This window comes from Diabrotica undecimpunctata, chromosome 5 (assembly GCF_040954645.1).
Source record: "Diabrotica undecimpunctata isolate CICGRU chromosome 5, icDiaUnde3, whole genome shotgun sequence".
Taxonomy (NCBI): Eukaryota; Metazoa; Arthropoda; class Insecta; order Coleoptera; family Chrysomelidae; genus Diabrotica; species Diabrotica undecimpunctata.
The window spans coordinates 121,141,263-121,158,911 of NC_092807.1; positions in this window are offsets into that span (position 1 = coordinate 121,141,263).

The window sequence follows — 17,649 nt, forward strand, 5'->3', positions numbered from 1 at the left end:
ATAGCGTAGAGGTTCGATTCTTTGGAAATTGTTTGACAAATACTCTCACTAAAGAAAACTCTGAATCGATTGGATTACTCGAATTAATGTCAACATTGACGCTTGTAGACTCAGTAAAATCAAATGATTCGAAAAGGATCGTTGGTTGTTCATCCTCGTCTTCTTCATCAGGAAAAATGTTTTTACTAAATAAGCTAGTCAACTTGTGTTTGAAACCAAATCCGTCAGGATCTTGATCCGAATCGTCAAAATCTTCGTTTCCGCTGGAATTATTTGTCTTTCTTGTAAGAGTACATTGGCGCACCCTTTTCAAGTGCTGTACTGAAGTACTGGAACATGTCGGACGGCTGTCGATACTAGTAGTCAATTGTAGTATAATAGTAATTGTAATGACAAATAGGCCTAATAAATAATTTAAAGTCATGTAAAACCTTGTCTAGCGAATAAATACTAAACTTTGCTTTAATGTATTGTTACGATAAATAATGACTCATCTAAACTGTAAACATCTTTTTCTATCAAGTATTTTTTAGCAGGTAATACCCAAACGGGTCTCTTATACCTGCGATTGGAACTCTCCAGAGAAGGGTCGAATAAATTCGTTGGCGACCGAAGATCAAAGAAGCTTCGAGATAAACAAAATGAGGTATAAAACCGGTCTCCTTCCATGGTGTTCGAGACAATTCAAGGGTCAGCACAGGTCAACATCCGTGGGCTTCGAAGGGATTCCCGAACAACGGCTGTTTGATATATATAGCGGAACTTTCATTGTGTGAAGTAGTCTGAAGAATAATATCGAGTTTTGAAATGTAACGCGCGTATTGTCAGGGATATAAATTGTAATAAATGTTGTAAATAAATTATATAATTATAGTGTGAAATAAATTAGTGTATTAGTGTAATAAATTTGCTCATATACGGCGCCGGGAAAATTGTGCACTTCGCGATAGAGACGGCCCCTCCGTAGTTTACATTCTTTATATTGAAGTGGTTGAATCGTTTTTCGTTTGTCGACATTTTGTTTATATTCGTTTTATCGTAGCAGTGAAATTTTTTTTTCGTAAAACTTCAAAAAAAAAAACGGTATTCAGAAAGTACGGCGCTAGGATGGGTGATGTACTGCCGTGTATGTACGGCATCAGTATGGTGTATTTGTGGATCGTAACGTAAATGAACGGTACTAGTAAGCAAGATGGACAATGTAGAACGTACTATTACGATTATAGCTCTTCAAAGATGTAAATAATTAAAAATATACGGTGACAGAACCTGAACGATGGAGATTATTTTGCGTAATAGTACGGCGCTCGCTCATCAAAGCTGCAAATAAAAATCGAACTTTTACGGCAACAGTATCGAAAGGGCTAATAAACGCAGTTCAGTATCCATAAAAATTTTAGTATTGTGCGTAAACTACGATCTCGAGATTTTTTTGGTTTGGTATGTGAAAAATAACCTTTTATTTGGTACAACCCTCATAATATTGTTTTGTTGTATTATGGTCATAATATTGTTTAATAACTGACTTAAGTTTCAAAACTAACAAATGAAAATTGTTTGTACGCCGTGATAAATAAACACAACGAATTTTGGGCTCAGAATTCTTATAAAATATATTTATTCCTGCATGAACGATTCCAGTGCTTTTAAAGAATTATCTGCTAGTTAAAAATAATGAAAAAAGATCACTTCAATTTTTGTCCAAGTATTAAAAATAAAAAACTGGAGAAAAAAAGCACGAAACAGATCAGAATGGAGAAGAATCCTGGAACAGGCCAAGACCCAAAAAGGGTTGTCCAGCCAGAAATGATGATGATTTTAGTCCAAATGACACGTGTGCAAAAAACAAAAATAAAATTCAACATTTTTTACATAGACTGTTGTAGAAAGGCACGCTGGTTGCTTATCGTACCAGTTTCATAAAAAGTTTTTGGTTGCCATGCCGCATACAGGCTTTCGGTATTCATACATATCAGCAAGCATTCAGTGTATGTTAATTCAGTAATGTTCGTAGCCAAACAGTCATCGATATCACGCTGGCAACAGCTGAAATATCGAATAAAATTCAGAACTGGCAGGTATCGGAGGATATTTCTATGTCCGACCACCGCTGGCTAACCTATAATATTAGTCTGGAAAAAAGCCTTATCAAATCGCGCGACCCTAAGAGGACGGATGTAGAACTCTACAACCGACTCTTAGAAGATGCTCTGCGGAATGAAAGGGCTTCAACTCCAGGAACTAATACAGAATTGGAAAGGTATGCGGTATCTATCCAAAACAAAATAAGCTATGCTTATAAAAAATCCTGTCCAATAAGGATGGTCCAGGAAAGTCGCAAAACCAACTCTTGGTGGTGCACTGAATTGGAACACCTTAGGAAGACAGCAAGAACAGCTTTTAATAGAGCAAAACGCACCAAACTCAAAGAGGATTGGGATTCTTACCAATCAAATCTCAGAGAGTTTAAAAAAGTCTGCAGACAAAGACAAAGAGCTGCTTGGAGAACCTTCTGTGAGGAAATCGAAGATTTCCCGCAGGCTTCCAGGTTACAAAAAGCGCTCTCAAAGGACCCACATCGGCATGTCGGCATACTAACGAAGGAAGATGGGAATAAAACTTCCAACCTTCGCGAAAGTGCTGAGGTCCTGATGAAAACACACTTTCCCGGTTCTAGTGTCTCAACAGCACCAAACCGGATGGAAGAAGCAATCATACCGTCAACAAACGACTGGCATCTCGCCAGAACAATGATTAATGAGGAAAAGGTAAAATGGGCCATATTGTGCTTCACCCCTTTCAAATCACCAGGGCCTGACGGCATATATCCAGCCCTACTACGGTGGGGACTGGATATCCTTCTGCCGCACCTCGTGGAAATATTCAGAGCCTCTTTGGTTCTGAGATATATTCCTAGGAAGTGGAGAGAGGTACGTGTGGTCTTCATACCAAAACCAGGTAGGATGGACTACACCCTACCAAAGGCTTTCCGACCAATTAGCCTAACATCCTTTCTGTTGAAAACGATGGAAAGGCTATGCGAGAGGTACATAAGGGATGAAGTTCTGGTCCATAACCCACTTCACCCAAATCAACATGCATATACTTCGGGAAGATCTACCGATTCTGCACTGCATCATGTAGTGGGAAGAATTGAAAGATCGCTGGATAATAAAGAATCCACCCTAGGTATATTCATAGACATTGAGGGAGCGTTTGATAAAACCACATTCCCAACTATCACCCAACAGCTCAACGTCAGGAATGTTCCCCTGGCCATAAGCGAATGGATATTCAGTATGCTCTCTAATAGAGCAATAAGCATAAATGTAGAAGACGTTTCTGTTAGAGGCATGGTTACGAGGGGCTGTCCACAGGGAGGGGTGCTATCACCACTACTCTGGAACATAGTTCTAGATACCCTGGTTGACCAACTCAGCAGCAACGGTTTCTACACAATAGCCTATGCAGACGATATTGCTGTCCTGCAAAGCGGTAAGTTTGAGAGCACACTATGTGAGAGATCACAAGTTGCTCTCCGACTAATAGAAACATGGTGCAAGGAACACTCACTATCTATAAATCCAAAGAAAACTGAGATGGTCCTCTTTACCAGGAAAAGAAGAATCACGGGCTTAATACCCCCAAGGATTCTAAACTACAGTCTAAATTTTTCTGACGAGGTGAAGTACCTTGGTATTACCCTTGACAAGAAGTTAACATGGAACTCACACTTAGATGGTAGAGCTAAAAGAGCATATATTGCCTATGAGCAGTGTCGACGAACGGTCGGACGCACCTGGGGCCTCACGCCCAGGGTGATCGCCTGGGTCTACACCGCTGTCATTAGGCCAATGCTAACTTACGGAGCTATTGCTTGGGTACCAAAAGTGCTACAGGCAACAGCGATTAACAAACTAAACCATATTCAGCGGATGGCTTGCATAAATATAACAGGTGCCATGAAAACAACACCAACTGCTGCAATGGAGTTGATCATTGGCATCACGCCTCTAGATATATATGTCAAAGAGGTGGCGCTAGTGACAATGATGCGACTGCGCTCAGCTGGTGCAAACCTTGATGTAGGAATGGGACAATTGAGAACTCGTTTCTGGCGAGAAGAGTTGGATGCGTTACCACTTCTACAGGCAGGCTGCGACTCAATTGAACCAAAGTTTGTCTTCAACAAACCCTACAAAATTGAAACAGGACAGTACATGGAGACAAACGTGGCAAATGCCTATTGCATATACACCGATGGCTCCAAAATGAAAGAAGGCTCAGGATGCGGGATATACTCCAGATCACTGAACCTAAGAATAAAGTGGGGTATGGGCAAAAATGCCAGCGTAGTTCAGACAGAACTGACTGGTATCTCCATAGCCGCAAAAGAGATAACCCAAAAAGGTATAGCAGGTAAAACTATAATCATCTGCACAGATAGCAGACAAGCGCTACTAACCTTGAATAGACCACGTGTCACATCAGGTTTAGTAATGGAGTGTCACAAGTCACTAACCCAAGCTTCGGATGGTAATACCATCATCCTGAGGTGGGTTAAAGGACACAATAGGAATAAAGGCAACCGCATTGCTGACCAATTAGCTAGGAAGGCGGCAGGCCTAAGACTCTTAGGACCTGGGGATCTTTTTGGTTGGTCAACTACAACAATCGCGGAAATTGTCAAATGTCACTCCCATACTCAAACCGTAAAAAGATGGGAAGAAGGGAAAGGATGTAAACTTGCCAGGGTAACACTAAGTAACCTTGAAGAGTCAACATCTAAGAAGTACTTGGGAATGACCAGGAAAAACCTACGTTTGGCAGTTGGTTTTTTAACTGGTCATTGTCAACTAAGCAAACACCTCCATACACTGGGGCTAGCAGACACACCTCTATGTAGGAAGTGTGAACGAGAAGACGAAACTGTAGAGCATGTCCTATGTGAATGCCCAGAGTTATCGTTAATACGAGAGGACGCGTTCGGCGAGTCCTGGCCAACACCTGCCCACATAAGAGAGATGTCTCCTGGTGACTTGTCCACCTTCCTAGAATTGGCAGGATGGACAATGAGCTAAGGGTGACAGCTCCCTGGGAGGATGCACAATGGGTCAATTGTGGCCTAAGTGCTGTGAAACTTAACTCGCCCTCCCTACTCTACAGATACAGATACATTCAGTGTATTGACTGCGCCTATAAGAATTTTGTTCACGGCAACTCTGACAAAATTAGCCGTAATAGTTTGTGGTATATATAGCTACCAGAGAGCGTTAAAGGGTTAAACAATAAATCTGTCGAGAATACAATTACTTTGTACTTAGAATTTTTGCTAAATTGCTAATGGTCAACATAACGGATGTCATTATTTTATAAATAATTTTGAGAAAATTTAGAAAACTGCAGTTCTCAGGTATTACTACTCATTTACTTACGGTAGGTATAACATTTACTCATCTAATAAATAATTTATTTTCAGTTCTAAATACCAGACTGTGGTAGTTAGCGTATAGGAAAATTAAAACCACCAATTAGACAGAACCCGTTTGTGAATTATTAATGATATGAAGAAAACAAATAATATAATATGTCGTGCTGGGATACTTTTGGTTGTGTAACTTATAGTAGAAATAAAACAAGGGAACACCTGATGCGAAATATTTTCAAATTCCTTTCGGCTGTAAATTTTTGTGTAATTTGCCAACTCCTACGAAAATAGATAAGCTTAAAAATAAACAGTGCTTTGTTCAATCGTTCCTGCTGAACAAACTAATAAATTTAGAGCAGATTTTAACAGGAACGTATTTGAATTGTTTTAAATATCTTGTACTATATTATTCCAGTCGTCAGAGACGAAAATGCCACTAAACCTCTAAAAATCATACGAACAAACTGAAATATGCTGAGAATGATAATTTTGAGACCCCAAAAAGATGCAAAAAGTTTGCCACTCTTATCCCCGGGCTTCCCCCTAAACCGATAGGAAATGTAGCTGAGATAATTTTGAACAAAAATGTCTATCAACACTTTTCTGTAGAATTTCAAGAACAAATTTTAAATAAAATTTGTATCAACCCTACGGTAAAAATTCGATATCTTTTGATCAAAGTGTCCTATCCACAAAACTCAAAATGGGTTTTAAAGGGGAAGAGAGCAGCTTTCGTACACTTTTTTTATTTTGCCGTAATTGCAGTTTCTATAAAGCTGTTAAATGATTAAACTTTGCGTGATTTTTGTCATTTTTTACGCTTCTCATAAGATCAATAAAATTTATCGCTGCTACTGACCGATCACTATGGAATTTTCATTACTGGGTCCTACTGTTAGAACTTGATCTTCAAAACCTATAATATGAAATTTCGATTTTGAGTTCTGGCAACAAATATAAAAAACGTTAAATTTAAACTTTCACATTACAAATGATCTTAAACATTTAAAACTCCTTCTTTTCGATTGTTGCACAAGTACGTTTTTTAAAACTACGTAACTTCAGCTACAAATTCCAGTGGTATAAGTTTTGCTCTAACAATGAAAATTTCACAGCGACTCGTTAATGAAAGTGATAAATTTTATTGATCCCACTAGAATCGTAAAAAAATGACAAAACTCGCACAGCGTTTTTTGTTTTAATTTCGCGCGCATGACTGACATTTAAAATCGCCGGTCGCTTCAAGCGCTGTTTCTCAGAGAACAGTTCATTTTATAGAAAAAGTTCTCATTATCATTTTTATTCAAAATTGTCTTAGTTACATTTTTCGTTTGAAACATTTTTCTATACGGCTTACATATTCTTGGTAAATTGATGTTTTACGTTTTTCCCCCTACGAGTGTTTTTTAAGGGGTAAGCCTGAGGGTAGGAGTGTCAAACTTTTTCACGTCATTTTTGGGGTCCCAAAATTAACTTTTAATTCTCAGTAAAATTCAGCTTGTTCATATGATTTTTAGAGGTCAAATCTCTGAAGACTGGACTATTTATGTATACGAGGATTGTACGATAACTGTGAGACCTAATAAAAGAAACGCAAGCTTTCTCTACAAAAGAGATCCTTTTTTAAGGAAAAGAAAGAAGGAAAAGAAAAAGCTTCTTCTTTTTTTTCTTTTTATATAGACATGACTCTGTCTATTTTTCAGTGTGCCTTCAGTAAGTTGTCGTTCTATCGTTTTCGTGGTCTTCCTACTGATCGTGTTCCTATTGGGGAACCGTCTCTTGTCGTCTTTACTACTCTATTTATTGCCATTCGGTTTATATGATAGTTCCATTCTACTCTTCTATTTCTTACCCAGTTCTTGATGTTCTCCACCTTGCATCTACGTCGTATATCTGTACTTCTAGCTCTGTCTCATAGTGTCTTACAATCAATTTTTCTAGCTAACGGGAAGTAAATGGGGTGCACGTCTAGGCGTTTTAAGAACAACGGCACAGGCACTGTGTTCTGTGTTTCTCAACTGCTGAATATGCGTGCCCCGTTTGGGGCAGATCTGTCCACACCAAACAAGTTGATACTGCGCTAAATGAGACATGCAGGATAGTAACGGGGTGCATGAAACCAACGCCATTCTCAAATATATATAATGCAGCGGGTTTTGCAGAACCCTCAACACGCAGAGGCGTTGCAAAGCACATAGAGAAAATAAAACAGATCGCGGACGAGCGGCATGCCCTATACAAAGCTCGAACACCACGAAACTAAAATTCAGAAAAAGCTTCCTTGGAACAGTGCAGAATGAACCGCGTATTTCCTCTTCCCCAGTTCAATGGACCGGCCAGTCCCTAGACTTTAAAACGTGGAAAACTATGAATAGGATAAGAAGGGGGTCGCTCCAGTAAAATCAAACATGGCAAAATGGGGAAAAATAGACCAAGATGATGTGAACTGTGACTGTAGAGAAACACAGAATATGGAACATCTTCTTACATGTAGATACCGTCCTCATCGATGTACCCTCGAATATTTGTGGCTCGCCAACAAAGATGGAACCGACGTAGCCCGATACTGGGCCGAAATTTTGTGAATGACAAATCCGGACACGATAAAGTAAACATTTTAAGGTGTTGCTTCTCATCTAATTTCTGGGTATCATTTTTGAGATTGAGATAATTTCTTTGAGCAAAGATCGACCCAGGATGAAAGTACTTTAACCAAGAGAAGCAGAATTTTAAGAAGAGAAAGCCGTGTCAACTTGCAGATTAAATTTTGATTTAAAATTTTCAAAACAGTCATAAAAAGATTGAGGTATTTTAAAAAGTTATTGGTTTTGTTAATAGAAACGGTTTTTCTTATTTGCCTAGAATTAAAGAACACTTTAGGAATATAATATGATCTGTATGTTTGGATTTTTACAATGTAGATGTCATAATTTTGATCTGTTAAATTTTATTCATTTTATTCATTTTAAATTAATATTTTTGCTTACCATAATATATATATATATATATATATATATATATATATATATATATATATATATATATATATATATATATATATATATATTATAACTAGTATATCTATAGATTTTGATCTCGTATTTGTTCGATTTAAACAAAAGAAGTAGGATAGGAGTGAGTCTATTTTAAGAAGGAAGCAGAATAATGTTGAATGAAATAAGAAAGCACTCAGAAACTAAAATCCCATATTCTGTTATTCTGTGTAGATAAAACGGTCATAAAAAAGTATAAACGGTTTACGCAAGAAAATATTTTAACAGTAAATTTTCATATTTCACAGGCCATATTAAAAACACGCAGAAATGCGGAAAATACTACTATTCTTAGCAAATAAATACGTTCCTGACTCGACAAATGTTTTGGATCATTCATTTCACCTGTTCTCTGTTTCATAAGAGATTCTCACACGACGTGCTATAAATATTTGTCAATTTCGTAGGCGACTAGTGTTTGTTTCATGATCTAGAAAATGAATTGCGGTGCAAGTGAACGCATATTTAATGGCTGACTCTCCTCTTTTTTGGACTGCATTTTGTTAAACACGGTGTTTTATTATTATAACAATAATGAGCCCGCCGACATTCCTCTTTGCGTGAGAACAAGAGGCTGTGTGTTTATATGTGGGAGTATACATAATCTTAGAGAATACATCAACTGCACAATTTTGTACCCTAATTTTAATAATCTACGTAACAAACTATAAGAATCACACTAAATTTATTATTTCATATTTTCTTTGTTATCTTATTATTATTATTATTATTATTATACATAAGCGAGGACAGAGGAACTAAGTCCCTATTATGCCCAAAAACAAAGAAGTTTCATTAATAACCTACTAGTAAAAAACAAAAATTACAAATAAAAGAAATAAAGTTACAATTTTTGGTTTAAAAGAAAAACAATATTTTAACTATAATGTAAAACGATCATAAACGTATAAAAATATATAAAACGGTATATAAAACGGTATAATCTTGTTACATTTGATTTTACAATTTTTTTTTCGGAATCCCTTGTTGTTATAATCGGTTGTATTGGCCTATGGGCGTCGCCAGGATTTTTTCAGGGGGTGCAATTTCGTTTCAGGGGATGCATTTACATCTACGCATACCTACTATTAACGAATATAAAATATAGAACTATACATTTATAGATATGTAGTTTTTTTATTGCACCCGTTACCGGGGTGCAATTTGCAGTCAATTGGCTTTGTTTAATATTTATATAATAGCTGTTTAACAACGTAGCAAGGGGCTGCGTGACATATACATGACAGGGCTAACTTCAGGACAGTCAACGTAGGTTGAACAACTTGTCATAGATTGACACATGTCGGATTTTCTGAGATATTGATAAGATTGTAAAATATAATTTTACTTAGTATATATGATTGTTTCACTTGTACACGCATAAAATATAAAACATGGCGCAGTCAAACAGCTAGTTGGGTTAGAGTCAAAAAACTAAATTTCACCATAAAAGAAAAAGAAACTTGGAAAACGTAGTGAGTCACGAGGTAGCATAACCTAAAATGGCAATGGGAATAACTGTAAAACTATCATCAGATTTTGAACTACAGGATATGTTACGACATGTACATACGACAAATATGTTAATCCAAAGATGAACGAATCGTTTAAAAGATACAATTTTATCATAGAATTTTATCGTGAGGGTTCAGAAAGAAGGAGAGTCGTTTGAGCAGTTTCTTACTAGTTATAGAAATTTGATTCGGACGACAAGTAATTACAATTAAATTGATCCAGAACAAACAGCCGAAGACAAAACTTTGAGAGACAAGATATGAATGGGCATCAGAGATCCAGTTACTAGAGAAGCTTTATTAAGAGTAGACAAACTTACCCTACAAAAAGCCATCCAATTTTGTAGAACTAGTGAACAAAGTCAGAACCAAAATTTGAAATTTCACAGCGAAAGAAAATATGTGGATATAAGAGAAGTTCATAAAGATAAGTGCCAGGGCCACAGAAACTATAATATGAAAAAATCCAAGTACAAACGATGTTAATTAACTTATGGGTTCAGAGAATGCCCAGCGTATGGAAAGAAATGTAAGAAATGTGGAATTTTAAACCATTTTACAAGGTCGTGCAGAGTCAAGAATATTGATGTCATAGATGAAGATAGCAGTGATGGATCATCTGATATTTTTGTAGGAAATGTTAATAGAGTATACCAAGATGTAAGTTGTCAAAATATTTGGGATGAAATTATAGAAATTCAAAATAAAAGAATTAAAGTAAAATTTGACACAAGTGCAGATGTAAGTATAATTACATTAAATTTGTTTAAGAAAATTGATAAACAGTTTAAAATTAAGGATAATCAGTATGCTCTTAAAGAGTTTGAGGGTACTCGGGCTAAAACAATAGATGCTATAAAAGTTTGTAAATATAAAAATAAGTATGTTAATCAGGACTTCACAATTATTGATGGAGCAACTCGAGTTCTTTTGTAGTAAATTATGTATTGATGTGGGATTAGTTAAACGAATTAACAATGTTGAGAGTTGTGGTACTTAAGATTCTCATAGTATACAATTTTAAACCAGTTACCCTATAGATGTACCTCTTGCAATTAGAGATAATTTAAGTGATGAATTAGATAGGTTGACAAAAAGAGGGGCAATTTTGAAGGTTAACGAAATTGACTCGCGGGCAAGCATAAACAGCTTTGTTATTTTGGAAAAGCAAAGTGTTAAGTTACTGTTACGATAAATATTATGACGCATAAAACTGCAAACATATTATTTCTAATTTTATTCTATTCTAGTAATTTCGCCACTCAGCTGAAAGACCTGTTTGCCAACCTGAATTTTCGAGAGGGTCGCCGTCCGAAATCGAAGGGATTCTCGAATAACTGTATTTTATTTTTAAGGAGACAATTTTGTTGGAAATAGTTAGTCTGAGAATAATATCGCGTCGAGTTTTTAAAATGTAACGCGCGTATTGTAATAAATGTAAATAAATTATATAATTATTAATGTGAAATAAATTAATTATATTGTACAAATAAAGACTTTAAATAAACTTGTAAGTGTTATAACTGTAGAACCTTTGATACTAAATAAAGACAATAAATTAGATTTAATAAAAATACTACATTACGTTTGTGTCTAGACCCATCAGACTTGTAAGTCCATAGAGTATAAAACTGACTTATTGTACATCTTTTATTCGTGTAACTTTCTGACTCAGTTTTTAATGTTAATTATAATTTATTAAGCCGGGATCGATAGCTTTACGTACCTTTAAAAACACGGTATCGGATTAGTTAAACATTGAAAACTTTCTTATGTATGAGCCGGGAATAAACCAGGGCCCGTCTGGCTTGGTAAGCCAGTGCCAGTACCAATCACTGAGTTATGGCTGCCTTGTAGATCTATTACTTGTTTAGGCTTATACTGCGGACTACATTTTTGTTATTTTAGTCATTTCTAGTTATTACTGGGAATAATAAACTAATATATTAAAAGGGATTTAATTTCGCCAAATGATCAGGTGAATGGGACGATTATAGTAAACCTCTGACTGAATATAATAAGGAACTATAAAGGACAAAAAGAAAGTAGTGGAGAAGGCATTGTGAGGAGATAGTACAGACGACTGCACAAACGTCAAGGCTCCATAAAGTTCTGTCAAAGGACCCTCCGATAAGTATTTTCTCGCTCCAAAACGAGTCAAGTAAATACCTGATATCATGTAAATATATCAGATGCTATATCAGTTAAATTTTTTGGTCTTCATATTGACCAAAACTTGAATTGGGGTGAACAAATACAAAATACCACAAAAGAACTAAATAGAGCCTGCTGCTCATTAAGATTGTTGAAGAGCTAACTGGACCAGGGGATTTTAATATCAGTATGTTATGCAAACTTTTATTCTGTTATGCGATATGGAGTAATCTCCTGAGGTGCTGCAGTAGATAGTTGCAACTGTCTTTATAGTCCAAAGCAAGGCAGTCCGGGTGATCTTAGGACTAAAGGCGGGAAAATCCTGTAGAGGCCGATTAAAATCACTTAATTTACTCATTGTCTCAGCCATCTACATATTTGAATGTATTATGTCCCTTTTAAAAAATTTTCATCAATATTATCATCATTTGGCTCTACTACTCTATATGAGTCTTGGCCGCGTTTACTATTTCCCTCCATTGTTGTCGGTCCTGAGTATCCTATCCCATTGCGTAGATCACTGACTACTGCGTCTTTCCATCTCTTTCTTGGGCTTTCCCAGAATGTGGCGTTCAGGAGTCTTTTGTCACTCGATCTTAGTACGTGGCCCGCCCATCTTATTCGGCTTGCTTTAATGTAGCGTACTATGTTTTCATCTCCATATACTGTCTGGAATTCATCATTGTGTCTTCTTCTCCATTCTCTTGTTGTCTCTTCTCTGCAAGGCCCATAGATAGTCCGCAGTATCTTTCTTTCCAGTACCAGTAATTTTGTCGTTTCCTGCTGGTTCAGCGTCCATGTCTCGCTTCCATACGTTATTGTGGGACGAATTATTGTCTTGTACACTCTTATTTTTGCTGGTATTGAGAGTATTTTTGATTTAAGTACGGTCATTAATGAGTAATATGCCCTGTTTCCTGCAATGATCCTGGCTGCCACGTCCTTTTCATATTTATTTTCAGATGATATGATCGCTCCCAGGTACTTGAATTCTTTGACAACTTTAAAGTTGTATTCATTGATTGTTACGTTTTGTCTAACCCTTGGTCTTGGGTTCTTTCGTAACGACCATGTACTTGTTGACCTTCAGACCAACTTCCTTGGCTCCGTTTTCGAATAGGGTGAAAACTTCTTTTGCATCTCTGATTGATTGTGCAATTGTGTCCACGTTATCCGCAAATGCCAATAGTATTTTTAATCCTTGGGCGGCAAATCCGTTTGTCAGTTGTGGTTGAGCTTTCCTTACCGCATGTTTCAGTACAAAATTAAATAGCAGGGGGCGAGAGGATCTCCTTGTCTGAGCCCGGTGTCAATGAGGGATTCCTCCGACGTGGTGCTGCCAATTCTGATCCGTGCGGAAGCGTTCTCTGTGCTCACCTGTGCTAATCGTACCATCTTTCCAGGTACTTCCATTTCTACCATGGTCTCCCACAATGCTTCTCTGCGTAACAACAGAATCGTAAGCTTGTACATCGCGTCCACGAAGATTTGGTGGGCATCGCGGTTGAATTCCCAATCATAATTTTTTAAAAATTTTACTTTATTTTATCACCTGCTTCCCAATCATGAATATAATACAGGAAGCCTTAATTTGAATTTTCCATTTCACAGATTGTGTGTAACAGAGAGAAGTCCTTTGTATGCGTGTGTTAAATTTTACAATAGTCTACCATCTGACATTCAACAGGAAACACACTATAGAGCTTTTAAAAGAAAGGATTTTTAACACCTATACCCTGGCCGCTGAAAACATGGAATCCAAGGTCGCATGATCACTCAATGCAAGCATCGACAGGCGCTCGAAACTAGACCTTATGGGAAACTGTTTACACCGTCATTATTTGTGTTATGATACTATAACTTAAATGTTTTATGTATCATGATTTGTGTTTCACTTTCGCCGGCTGGCGAATTTTGTGAAAATGTTTAAAATTAATGTAAATCAATAACCTCTAAAAAACGGTATAAATATATTATAGCAACATTGTTAGTTCGTTTTTGTTGAGCGGTGTAAACGTGGGAAAAGTGATAACATAGGAAGAGGAATATTTAAGAGTGCGTGCCATTCACATGATCATTCCATCTTTTCAGCGGCTCAACTATAGTTAACATTGAGTCTTATACTGTGGAGGTATGCCTGGTCTATCTTTCTCCTTGATGCGCATATTTAATTTATAATATTAATATATTTTAATATGTGATGTATATATATATATATATATATATATATATATATATATATATATATATAATTTTCCATTCTACTACTCTACATTAAAATGTTCTCTATTGTGCGCCACTCTTAGTAATTGTTGAACGTTCATGCCCTCCAAGTTCTGATACTGCGAAGCCATGACACGGCTTTTCTGCCTACTCCACTTCGGCCCTCTATCTTCTCTTCAATTATTATTCGTAGCAGGTTATATTTGTCATTTCTCGTTATGTGGCTTAGGTACAAGGTCTATCTTAATCGTTGTTATAAGTTCTAACCCTCTTTTTATTGTATTTAATACGGTTCGATTCGGAATGTATTGTGCTCATGATACTCTGAGTATTCTGCGATAAAGCCACATTTCAAAGGCTTCTAGCCGTCTCATGGTATTTAATTTTAATGTCCAGGCTTCAACTCATTGTCCAAGAATTCGAATTACCTATTGTACAAATAAGTTGTTAGGTAGAAGTAGATTTTCAAAGGTTCTTGAGTACAGTAACTTCCAACTTTTTAGCAAAACTTGAACACACACTTGAACATTAAATCCATCTTTTAATTCACTTTCAAAGTTAATTAAATTAGGTATAAACATATTTATGTAATTGACAAAGGATAATTTAAATAGCATCGGGTGCAGTTAGTCTTACTCGAAAATGTATATGTTGCGGGGTCACGAAACGTCCGTTCCCTGTTCCGAACTCGCAAATATACAATCCAAGTTAGCGAGCGGTGCCAAGTGCCAAAGCCGTAGCTGAGCCAAACCAACGAACAAACCAAGGCAAAGTTCCTGAGTGGCGCCGTTGTTATGTCGTTGTCGCCACCGACGCTACTTTGCAAGCGCCAACTTCTATCTCTCCCTCTTTCTTTTCGTGTTTTTCTCTTTGTCATTGTTGTCATTATATGCACACCTGGCCTGTCGAGATCTGCTATGCAATAATCTGAAAATGAGTATGTTTATTTTTATAAAACATCTGTAGTTTTTCTGAAATATTGTTAAAAATAAGAAAATGCTGTACAGTGACAATGTACTACTACACATTTTAACGTGTCTACCTACGCATATTATGATTCATTTTAAAAATGTTTTTACGTATTACCTATATTTCTGAAGCTATTTTCTTGCGGCATTTTACGAACTGGAAATAGAAACGTTAAAACGTATTTTCAACTGAAATTGTGGTTAGTTTTTACGAAAAGTAAATAAAATAAAGTTTTTACGTATTTAAACAGGAAATCGCGATCTGATAGGTAAATAAAAGGTGATTTCTAAAATATTTTTGGTATACTCATTTTATCATTTTTAGAATATAGGCCAGCTAAAAATGGATGACAAAAACATAAGGCACATTCAGATAACTTACCATGTCGGGATAGTATTATGAGTATTTTCCTAGCTTTTCCTCATGATTTTCGTATTTTGATAAAAATTTCCAAAGTTGAACTCGAAAGGTTACGTATTTTCAACTGAAATTATGGTTTAAATATAGTAAATAATGTTTTTCTTCTTGATGTGCCTATCCGTTACGGATGTTGGCGATTATCATCGCAATCTTTATCTTGTCTGCAGCAGCGCGGAAAAGCTGCACACATGTTGGGTTGAAACAGATTCTGAGGTTCTTTAACCAAGATGTTCTTCTTCTTCCTGGACCTCGTTTTCCAACTATTTTTCCTTGCAGGATGGCTTGAAGGAGAGCATATCTGGATTCATTTCACATAATTTGTTACAATGCCCTACTTAAATAGCTTCCGAATAATAAAATGAATTTTATTGTGCATACGTACCCAGAATATGACAAAACTACATATAAAGACGAGCAGTATAGCTAAGCCTATTTGAACATCAACCATGATAAAAAAATTTCAAAACTGAGATTGAAGATATTTTTTACTGCACCAAACTTCTTCATTTTTGCATTTGCACATTCTAACATTCTAAAATTAGCAATTTATGTACTAGACAAACTATATTTAAGTAACTTGCTTTAGATTTGATTAACTTGCTGTCTTGATGACAAATGTTTGATAAAATGGACACAACAATTATTTGATACTTGAGCTACTTAAAACAAAGGGAGAAACTTTAAGATACTGAACTATAAAAGTTTTCTTTGAATTATGTATATACAATGTATTATAATAATAACTGAGAAGGTATCGGAAATATTGGAGAAAACCAAACCAATTATACAAAACGAATGGTTTGACGGGGAGTGCCAAGATAACAACAGATAACAAAAATAGAGCATACCTAAAGACAAATCGGTTAAATATGGATTTGCTGCAATGAACATAACCTATAGATATATTTGACATTCAATGTAAGCCTAACATACGTCAGTGTTGCCATATCGTCAATTATTTCATACTCTCAAATCTAAAATTAAAAATTGCGCAAGAGCACTAATATAATAATTATATGAAATGAAAATTGAAAACAAACAAAAACGTGAAAAATACATATTTAATAAAAAGCATTTAAATTATACCCATAAAAATTAATAGTTTAGAAACTATACAATAAATTGATACATAAAAAAGATAAATGAAGATAAAAAAATGAGGATAAACAAAAGAATACACTAAATTAAATTAAACTTAAATTGAACTACACTAAATATTATAAATCAATTGCTACATTTAAAGTAAAAAAAAATATGAATGGTTTTTAAGATAAATTAAAAAATTGTGGCTTCTCATAACAAAACATATAATTTCGTCAAAGTATCTTTATATTTTAAAAACTCATATACATTATACAAAAAAAATATGGCAACACTGTGATGCCCAAACATATAATTCAGATGCCAGGGTTATGTTCATTGCATGAAACCGAACTATAACCGAAAAATCAATCTAGATGCACAAGAAGAGCAAAGGAGGAATACCGGACCCTAAGAAGGGAAGAAAAAAGATTACATAGGAGAAAAAAAGGCAATTTGAAGAAAAGCAGTTAGAAAACAGAATGGCTAAGAAATCAAAACGAAACTCAAAAGTTTTACAGAAATGTATAGAAAATATGTAAAGAGTTTAAGCCAAGAATAGGGAGCTGTAAAAATGGAAAAGGAAATATACTAAGTGATACGACCTCAATCTTGAACGGATGGGTTGAATTTTTCGGAGCAAAATTTAATGGCCATTATATCGAAGAAGCAGATAATACCGTAGGAGATCAAAATTATTGGAATCTATTCAACTCAAACGAAAGACCACCTACCACTGAAGAGGTTGCCGAAGCCATTAAAAAGTTTAAAAATGAACCAGGAACTGATCAAATTTGTAGTGAGCTCT